The following is a 7,334-nucleotide window of genomic DNA, read 5'->3' on the forward strand; positions in this document are numbered from 1 at the left end:
TCTAGATTTCCTTACTCATGAACTGGAGTTAGCAGTTTCGGTTGTTCCAAGTTGGAGCAGTTCGGAAAAGCAATAATCAGAAGAGGTAATTGGGACATAAGATCTAGCTCAGAGGACTGGTGATTACTGTTATTATTAGGATAACTGAAAGTTACACCCTCCTGAAGTACTATTGCTACTCACACTTGAAATCGAATGAACAACTAGGAATAATCATGGTTGTCATGACAACAGATTTCTCCACACCATTAACACTTACCATCGACCCGTGTTCATTAGCTCCATGTCAAATAGTAATGGCAAAGCTTACCATGACATGAGTGAAACCCTCTGATACAAGAGGCCTCATGTTTAAAATAACAGATGAACAGATGAGCGCGGCCAAATAAATGACTGAAGGTCACGGCCCCAGGGACGCGAGTGCAGCAAAAACAAACTATGAACCACTACAGGCAAGAATGACTTCACAAGGCTGGTGACGTACCGCTGAGTCATGAGAGCAGATGAGGCAAAGTTCATTTTTACAAAGAAGATCCACATTTTTATCATAAGGCCTCTCAACAACCTTATAATTGTAACTTTTCAATTCCCTGCCAAGCACGTCTCCCCGTGATGGACCAGGGAGCGCTCAAACTGTCAGCAGAGGAAGAAATACCAACTTATTTTTAGCCGGTGGGGTCAGGTGTCCTCGGCGCTCACGCCATCGATTCACAGCCGGCGCTCATCTTTTATGAGAATGGTTATCTGGTTGGACCGTGGCCTCTATCAGCGACGCTCGCAACAGGATTTAGGAGCCATGAAGGCATCTCAAGACCAGGAGTCAGGTTTCATGGAAGCTTCTTTTCCTTTTTATATCTGAGAGCCGATCAGTATAGTTAATACAATACACAGAGAAGGAAAAGCAGCAGGACAATGACTATGAGCTTTAATTATCTTCAGTAAAGAACAAAATAAAGCCTCAAGTCTGTTTAAGCCCAGGCAGCTCTCGACCACAGCCGTCCTCCCATGATGCCCTCTGAGGCCCTGTGTCTGCGCTCCTGATCCCACTGATCTGAATGTCAAATCCATAATAAGGTTTGCTGTCCATCACCCTCTGTCATCTGTAGTCATCAAAGGCAGGGCGATAGCAGCCAGGTACGTCTTATCTGGCCGAGACGCAGCAGGGCCGCCGATAGACAGCCACCACCTGCACTTCCTCCAACGGGCAAATAGAGTCGCATCAATACACACATCAGTGGTTCTGTCACTGACAGGATTTATAACCTCTGCTGTCAAAACACGGCTTCAAAGCTGGGGGCGTTTCATGAAACGCCGCACTCACTCATGAATGTCATACGACCATAAAAGAAGAAATATGAATAGTGTTTAATAATAAACAGATTAATTGATAGTGTTATTTCTCCTCCAGTGTTCAGGTGCTCACTTAATAATAAAAAAGTGATCACTGTGTAATGTTAAGCATTGTACTTTTTTCTTCACATACTTCGTTTGTTTTTTTCCTGCACCTGTTAGCTTCAGTGCTAAATGATAAATCTGAATCAAAGATAAATGTTTACAGAATGTTTACAGTTAAATGGTGGAGATGTCACAGCAGTTTTATTAGAAGCCCTACAACATGAAGTTTAAATTATTATATAAGGAGATTGTGACGGGTCTGAGTGTGTGCTTCTGTTTGCTGATGCTTCATCGTGGACAGTGACCGGTAGATTCCGCGTTCACCCTCTTCATTCCCTGTCCTCACCCAGGCTTCTCTTTGTCTCCGCGGACGCCACCCATAATTAATCCGTTCACCGGGGAATGCGGTTACTGCTGATGGAAAGACGGCGCGCGGCCTGCAATTCCAGGCCGTCTCAATCAATCTGTCATGTTCTGCAGATGTGAGCGCGTAATGAATATGAATTGGTGCTCCAGAGTGAATGAGTTTGCCTCCTTTATATTGGCACAATGCCCTCAGGAGGATGTCACCTGCAATGAGCCGCTTTACGGCGCCCGGCGCCCCTGCATACCAAGCAGGGCCGACGGGCCGTTACGGCCTGACGGATGTCAGCGAGCGGCGCTGGAGGTTTTACACCGTATCGACCGGCTGATAATCACAGGCCAAATTAAAGGTGATTGACTTTACACCAGCCAAGGCGTCCAACATTTACACTCCGCGCGTGCGGCGTCAGAGGGTGCATCATCTGGAACCGGGACGATAAACAGCTGCTTTTGTTGGGCCTCGGTTGGGCCTCGGGACCCGGGGCTGAGTTTTAGGTCTCTGCCGCCCAAACCTGCTAAATGACTCCACCAGGAGTCATCACAAACGCGGTGAGCGCCTGCAGCGGCGTCAAGCTCCGGTGAGCACGTGAAGTGGGCTTCACAGCCTGGCTCCAGGGTTACGGAGAGATTCATGCACAGATTTAAACCTGCAAACACACACGCACACACACACACGCACACCTGAGCACGCAAGGATGAAAAAGAAATAGTTGGAAATGAAGTAAAACCCAGTTATACAGGGCAGGAAATGCAGGAAGTGGTTATAAATCACTTAATCATTCATAATGTTTCTGCCCGTGTCTCATAACTCATAATTCTCATTATATTCTGTGCACACAGTCTGTGAAGTCCAGAACATATTTGTAATGAATCTGGCACGTGAAGCCAAGATCACTGTCAGACTGTTTATTTACAGGAAGATTTATTATATGGCATAATAACGGACTTTAATGATATCTATGTTCTAAACAACAGAAACCTGTGTTTTAAACACTTTTCAGGTTCCAGATTATAAACATCTGTGATTAATACTCGACTGGTTCCCGCTCGACAAACTGCCTCCGTCTGGAGTAAATGTGAGCAAACACATTCATGTGGACGAGCTTAGAAGGCGCGTTGTGCATCGTTCTGTCTGTGCGTAATGAAACCCACAGCAAACAGCTGCGACCAGCGCACGCACGGCAGTGGGATCCATTACGACGCTCAGGATCTGCAGAGGACCTGCGTGAGGAGGCTCCACCTGCTTCCTCCGACGATGAAGCAGTGATGATGTATTTGCCCAAAGCGAGTGCGCAGCCCCCGATCACTCGGGGCTTTACTTTTTTTAAAAAGCGAATTACATGGATCACGGATCGTCTATGAAATCTAATTATTTGATGTCACCTGAGCCGGGGCCAGTGGGAGATAAGGTGAGGGAGGTGTCAGTAGGTGAGCTCAGCCCACCTCTGTTTGGTGCTGGAGGCCGGAGGCGACTCTGTTGCTACTGGTGAACGGTGGCAGCATCACCGTTGTAGTCCAGATGTCACTCTGCTCCCACTCCTCAGCCAGATGTGATGTATTGTACCAGCTCGCCGTTGGGCTTCTCCCTAAAGGTGCCCAGGAGTTATACAGTACAATTTAATGCAAATAAATTGAAAGCTTTGTTTGTAAAGCATGGGCCGCATCGCAGCAGACACTGCACCAGTAGATGAGGAGGTACAGAAATCTGATTATAATCGACATTTCGGAGACTTATTCCTCAGTCGCTTCACGTTCTCGTGCACTGACCTATCGAAAGGCGTGCCGGCGGCCGACCTCAGCGGCATCAATGGGAAACGGACGTGTCTTCATTAGTACAAGCTAACTGTCCTCCTGTACAGCGCTTTGCAGGAGCCCGTGGGCCTGTGGCTGGGTTCTAATGGGACCCATTTCCATGCAGCTTCTGCCGGGTCATTAAATATGGATCCCCTCCCCAGAGAACCTTACAACTGCAGCAACTTATAGGAGAGAAGGACGGGGAGGGAGGAGGATGAGAGCAAGGACTCAATGTAAACGTGTGATGCAGATATTTGCAGGACCGTGAGGTTTGCTTTGTGGGTTTAATATGTCGTATTATCAAGGCTTTTTTTCCTTTACTGGCTGATTGTGCGTCAAATACTACAGAATCACTGCAATCATAATGAGGCATCTGGTGGAGCGTCTCCAATTCCAGCCTGAGACTGCATTCGACATCTGCGTCTTCCTCATTCCGACCGTCTCAGGTCAAGTCTTCCCTCCCTCAAACGTGTTCACAGCTGAAGACCCACAAGCAGTCAGATCCTGGGCCCAACAATGGAGGCTACGGCCCCAGAAACCCTCCCACCGTGCTCTAACACCACTCACCTCATCACTCACCTCATCACTCACCTCACCAATGAGTCTGACCCCAATTTTTCAGAACTGTGGGAACATCAGACGCAGGGATGGTGCAGAGGCTGCTGAGCTTTTGCTTACGCTGCATAAGGTGTTTTTTCCCCTTTACCTTCATCCAAACCACAGGCCTCTAAAGTCATCAGACTCAAGGATGAGTCACTAACAGCGGAGGGAAATTTACTTCCCCACGCCCTTCTGAGATGGTGAAACTAATGAGATCGCCTTTTTTATGTCCAGTCACTTTTATTTCTTGCCTTGATGCTGATTTGGACAGTTTAATATGTCATTATTGTAATTTTGTGCATAGTGTTTAAAAATACTCCAGCATCTGACAGACCTACAACAAACAACCACGTCCTGCATACGACACACATGGGATCACACAAATGGCTTTGTGTGCAGGAGATATTAGCCCAGTGTGTGTGCGCCAGGCTCTGTTGTCGCTACCACAGGAATCTACTGAAACTACCTCCCCGCCTCATCAAAGTCACAACACACCCCGCAGTCAATTACTTCAGCCGCTCGGGGGCCCCGTCCCACGGAGGGCGGCGCCGAGCGACAAACTCTGGGCTTTGTCTAATGTGAACAGAAGACTGTGAGAGCGCAACGCACGGGTTCTGGCAGGTTCTCTGTCTCAGGAATACAAAAATACACCGGCCTGCAGCTCACTTCAGCTGCGTGGGATAAACAGCTCAAATGCTCGCGTTCGAGGCTTCCCCTAGTAATTCAGTTTAGTGGGTAAATCAGCCCTTCATCCATTATCCCGCTGCAGCAGCTTCCCCTGTTTGCCGTCATCGTTCATGATAAAGAGACGACGCTCGCTGATCCTTGGCTGCAGGGCATCTGGCGACAGCGTCACACAGGCAGGCAGCATGAAGGAGGAGACGGGCTCCCAGTCGGCCTTTGGTCTGTCACTCATCTCATCAGGGGCCGTGTTTGCAGTGGGGATGACACGTACGCGTCTATTCTTAACCTCCGCGAGCTCTAATCACAAGCAGCAACATCATTTCGGAACAATGCATTTAGCGTCCTCTGAATTATTCAGCGCGCGTTCCGGCGCTGCAGCGACCGGCGGCAAACATCGCATAGTGTTTGTGGAGAAAGTCAAGGGGAGCGAATATTAATAAACGGAATTACTGTATCGTTGCGTTTTGTCTCGTCGGTGTTTTTCCAAGAAAAGCAGGAGGGTGAATAAACTGGTCCTGCACAAGAAATCTGCAACAAAGCCGGATTAGATTTTGGAGCATGTGGTGGAAAAACAAGACACTGATGACAGCAGTAATGAGGTCCCCGGCTTACCTGCCTCACGGAGGCCAGTGTCCCACCTGGGTCCCTGTCACGCTATGAACCTGGTGCCAGAGGCCTGACATTGAGTAGACTGGAAGCTGTGTAGCTGTGGTTTGATTTGTATGTGTGTGAATTCCAGTGTAGCTGTGCTTCAAAGCCACTGCACGGCTGGTACAGAAATGACTGTATCAGGTTGTGTCTTTCTGCGGATGTGTGCAAAGCTTGGGCTGCATTGGTGCACAAGCGAAGGCCGATCCCATGGATGTTTAATGCAAACTTTTATCTTAAATGTTGGACTAAAATAAACAATGTCCCATGAGCTGATTGTGTGCAGGTTGAGGACGGAGGCTTTAGGTTTAATGAGTTTAAAAGCTGAACCGTGAAGGCAACAATTTGTACAAATCCACATCTGAACACCACAGAGGCACTGACCGTTTACTCAACCGCTTCCTAAATAATTAGCATTTGATACTTACACATGTGAATGTCTGCAAGCCCGAGAAAAGCCCTCAGCCTCGCGACTTGCTTATCCATTACAGGGACTTTAATGACCTCTAGACCTCAGGCGCCGCTTTCTTTAAATCAGGGAAAAGGGAATCAATTGGAAAAACAAACGCTGATCAAATGTGAAAAGCTGCATCCATCCAGTAAACCATGTTCCCTGTGTCTGCATTATCCTGCAAAAGGAGGCAAATATTAGTTATCAAAGCTTTGAGGGTGCACTCGATGAGTAAGCAAGCGCTCTCTGAAGCAACTGAGGTGTGAAACCATATGTTTGTACTTGGTCAATAAACGTATATGGAACAATTAGAGAATGCCTTCATCCAGCAGAGGATGAATCCACAGTGAACACTGGGTAAACAGACACGCAAAGGTGCAGCATCCGACAACAGCACGAGCGAGAGGAGGCGTCAATGGAACACAGTCAGAAAACGTATTAAAACTGACTTCTGCAGAGCCCAGCGAAACACGTAAAGGCCGCGGGAAAACGAGATTGCTAATCTTTTTACCGGCGCCTAAGCTGAATAATAGGGTGTGAGCGCGCCATAAACGCTCCCGCAGCCTCTCGTTGTGCACCGGCGCTAATGAAGTCCGAGGCGTCGGCCGCTTTCGGGCCGCGACTGCGCGCTTGTAAGTGAGGAACCGCGATTCAGAAAGTCCGTGTTACAACGAAAGGGCCTAATTAAGCTCGGTGCCCTCTCCGAGTTAATGAGGAGCTCCTTCCACGCGCGCGCACACACAGTGCACCCCCCCCCCCCCTTCCCTCCGCTGTTTAAGATAGAAGGAAGCAATTACTGCAGCTCCAGACACTGGACTATTAGCATTGATCTCGGAAAAAATGGAGCCATTTCTCAACCGACGCTGCGACAATACACACACCTCAGCAAGAATTAGCTAATGTAAGTGATTTCAGGCCGGGGATGTTCCGGTCCTATTGTCAGACGAGCAATTAGACCCCGGGTCACGGAACATCTTGGTGTGTAATCTTCTGGACTTCTCGGCGAAGTATTGACCTGCTGGGATAGTTCTAGTCCGTTCTCCGCCACCTGGATGCACAAGAACCCTATAGGACAGACTCTGCTGCATTTCACGTCAAGATCCTTAAACGGCGTCTTTGATGCTGCTGCCGACTCTCGGTTTTGCCCCCGCGTTCCGTCGTCAGCTCCATTTGCCGGGCTCCTCGCCTGTATCCATCCCGCAGTAGCAGGAATCACTCGCGTGCATAAAGCAGGTGTATTTTTAGCACAATGTGTGGGCAACGAAGACGCGCACTGGGGCAGGTTTCTATTCCGGTGTGTGCCTCCAGTTCTCTGTTGAATAATGTAACAAGTGGTGAATGGTGGAGAGGGATGGCCTCTCCTCAAAATAGACTCCCGCAAAAGCACGAGACTTCAGGG

The sequence above is a fragment of the Betta splendens genome, chromosome 6 (assembly GCF_900634795.4).
Source record: "Betta splendens chromosome 6, fBetSpl5.4, whole genome shotgun sequence".
NCBI classification, from domain to species: Eukaryota; Metazoa; Chordata; class Actinopteri; order Anabantiformes; family Osphronemidae; genus Betta; species Betta splendens.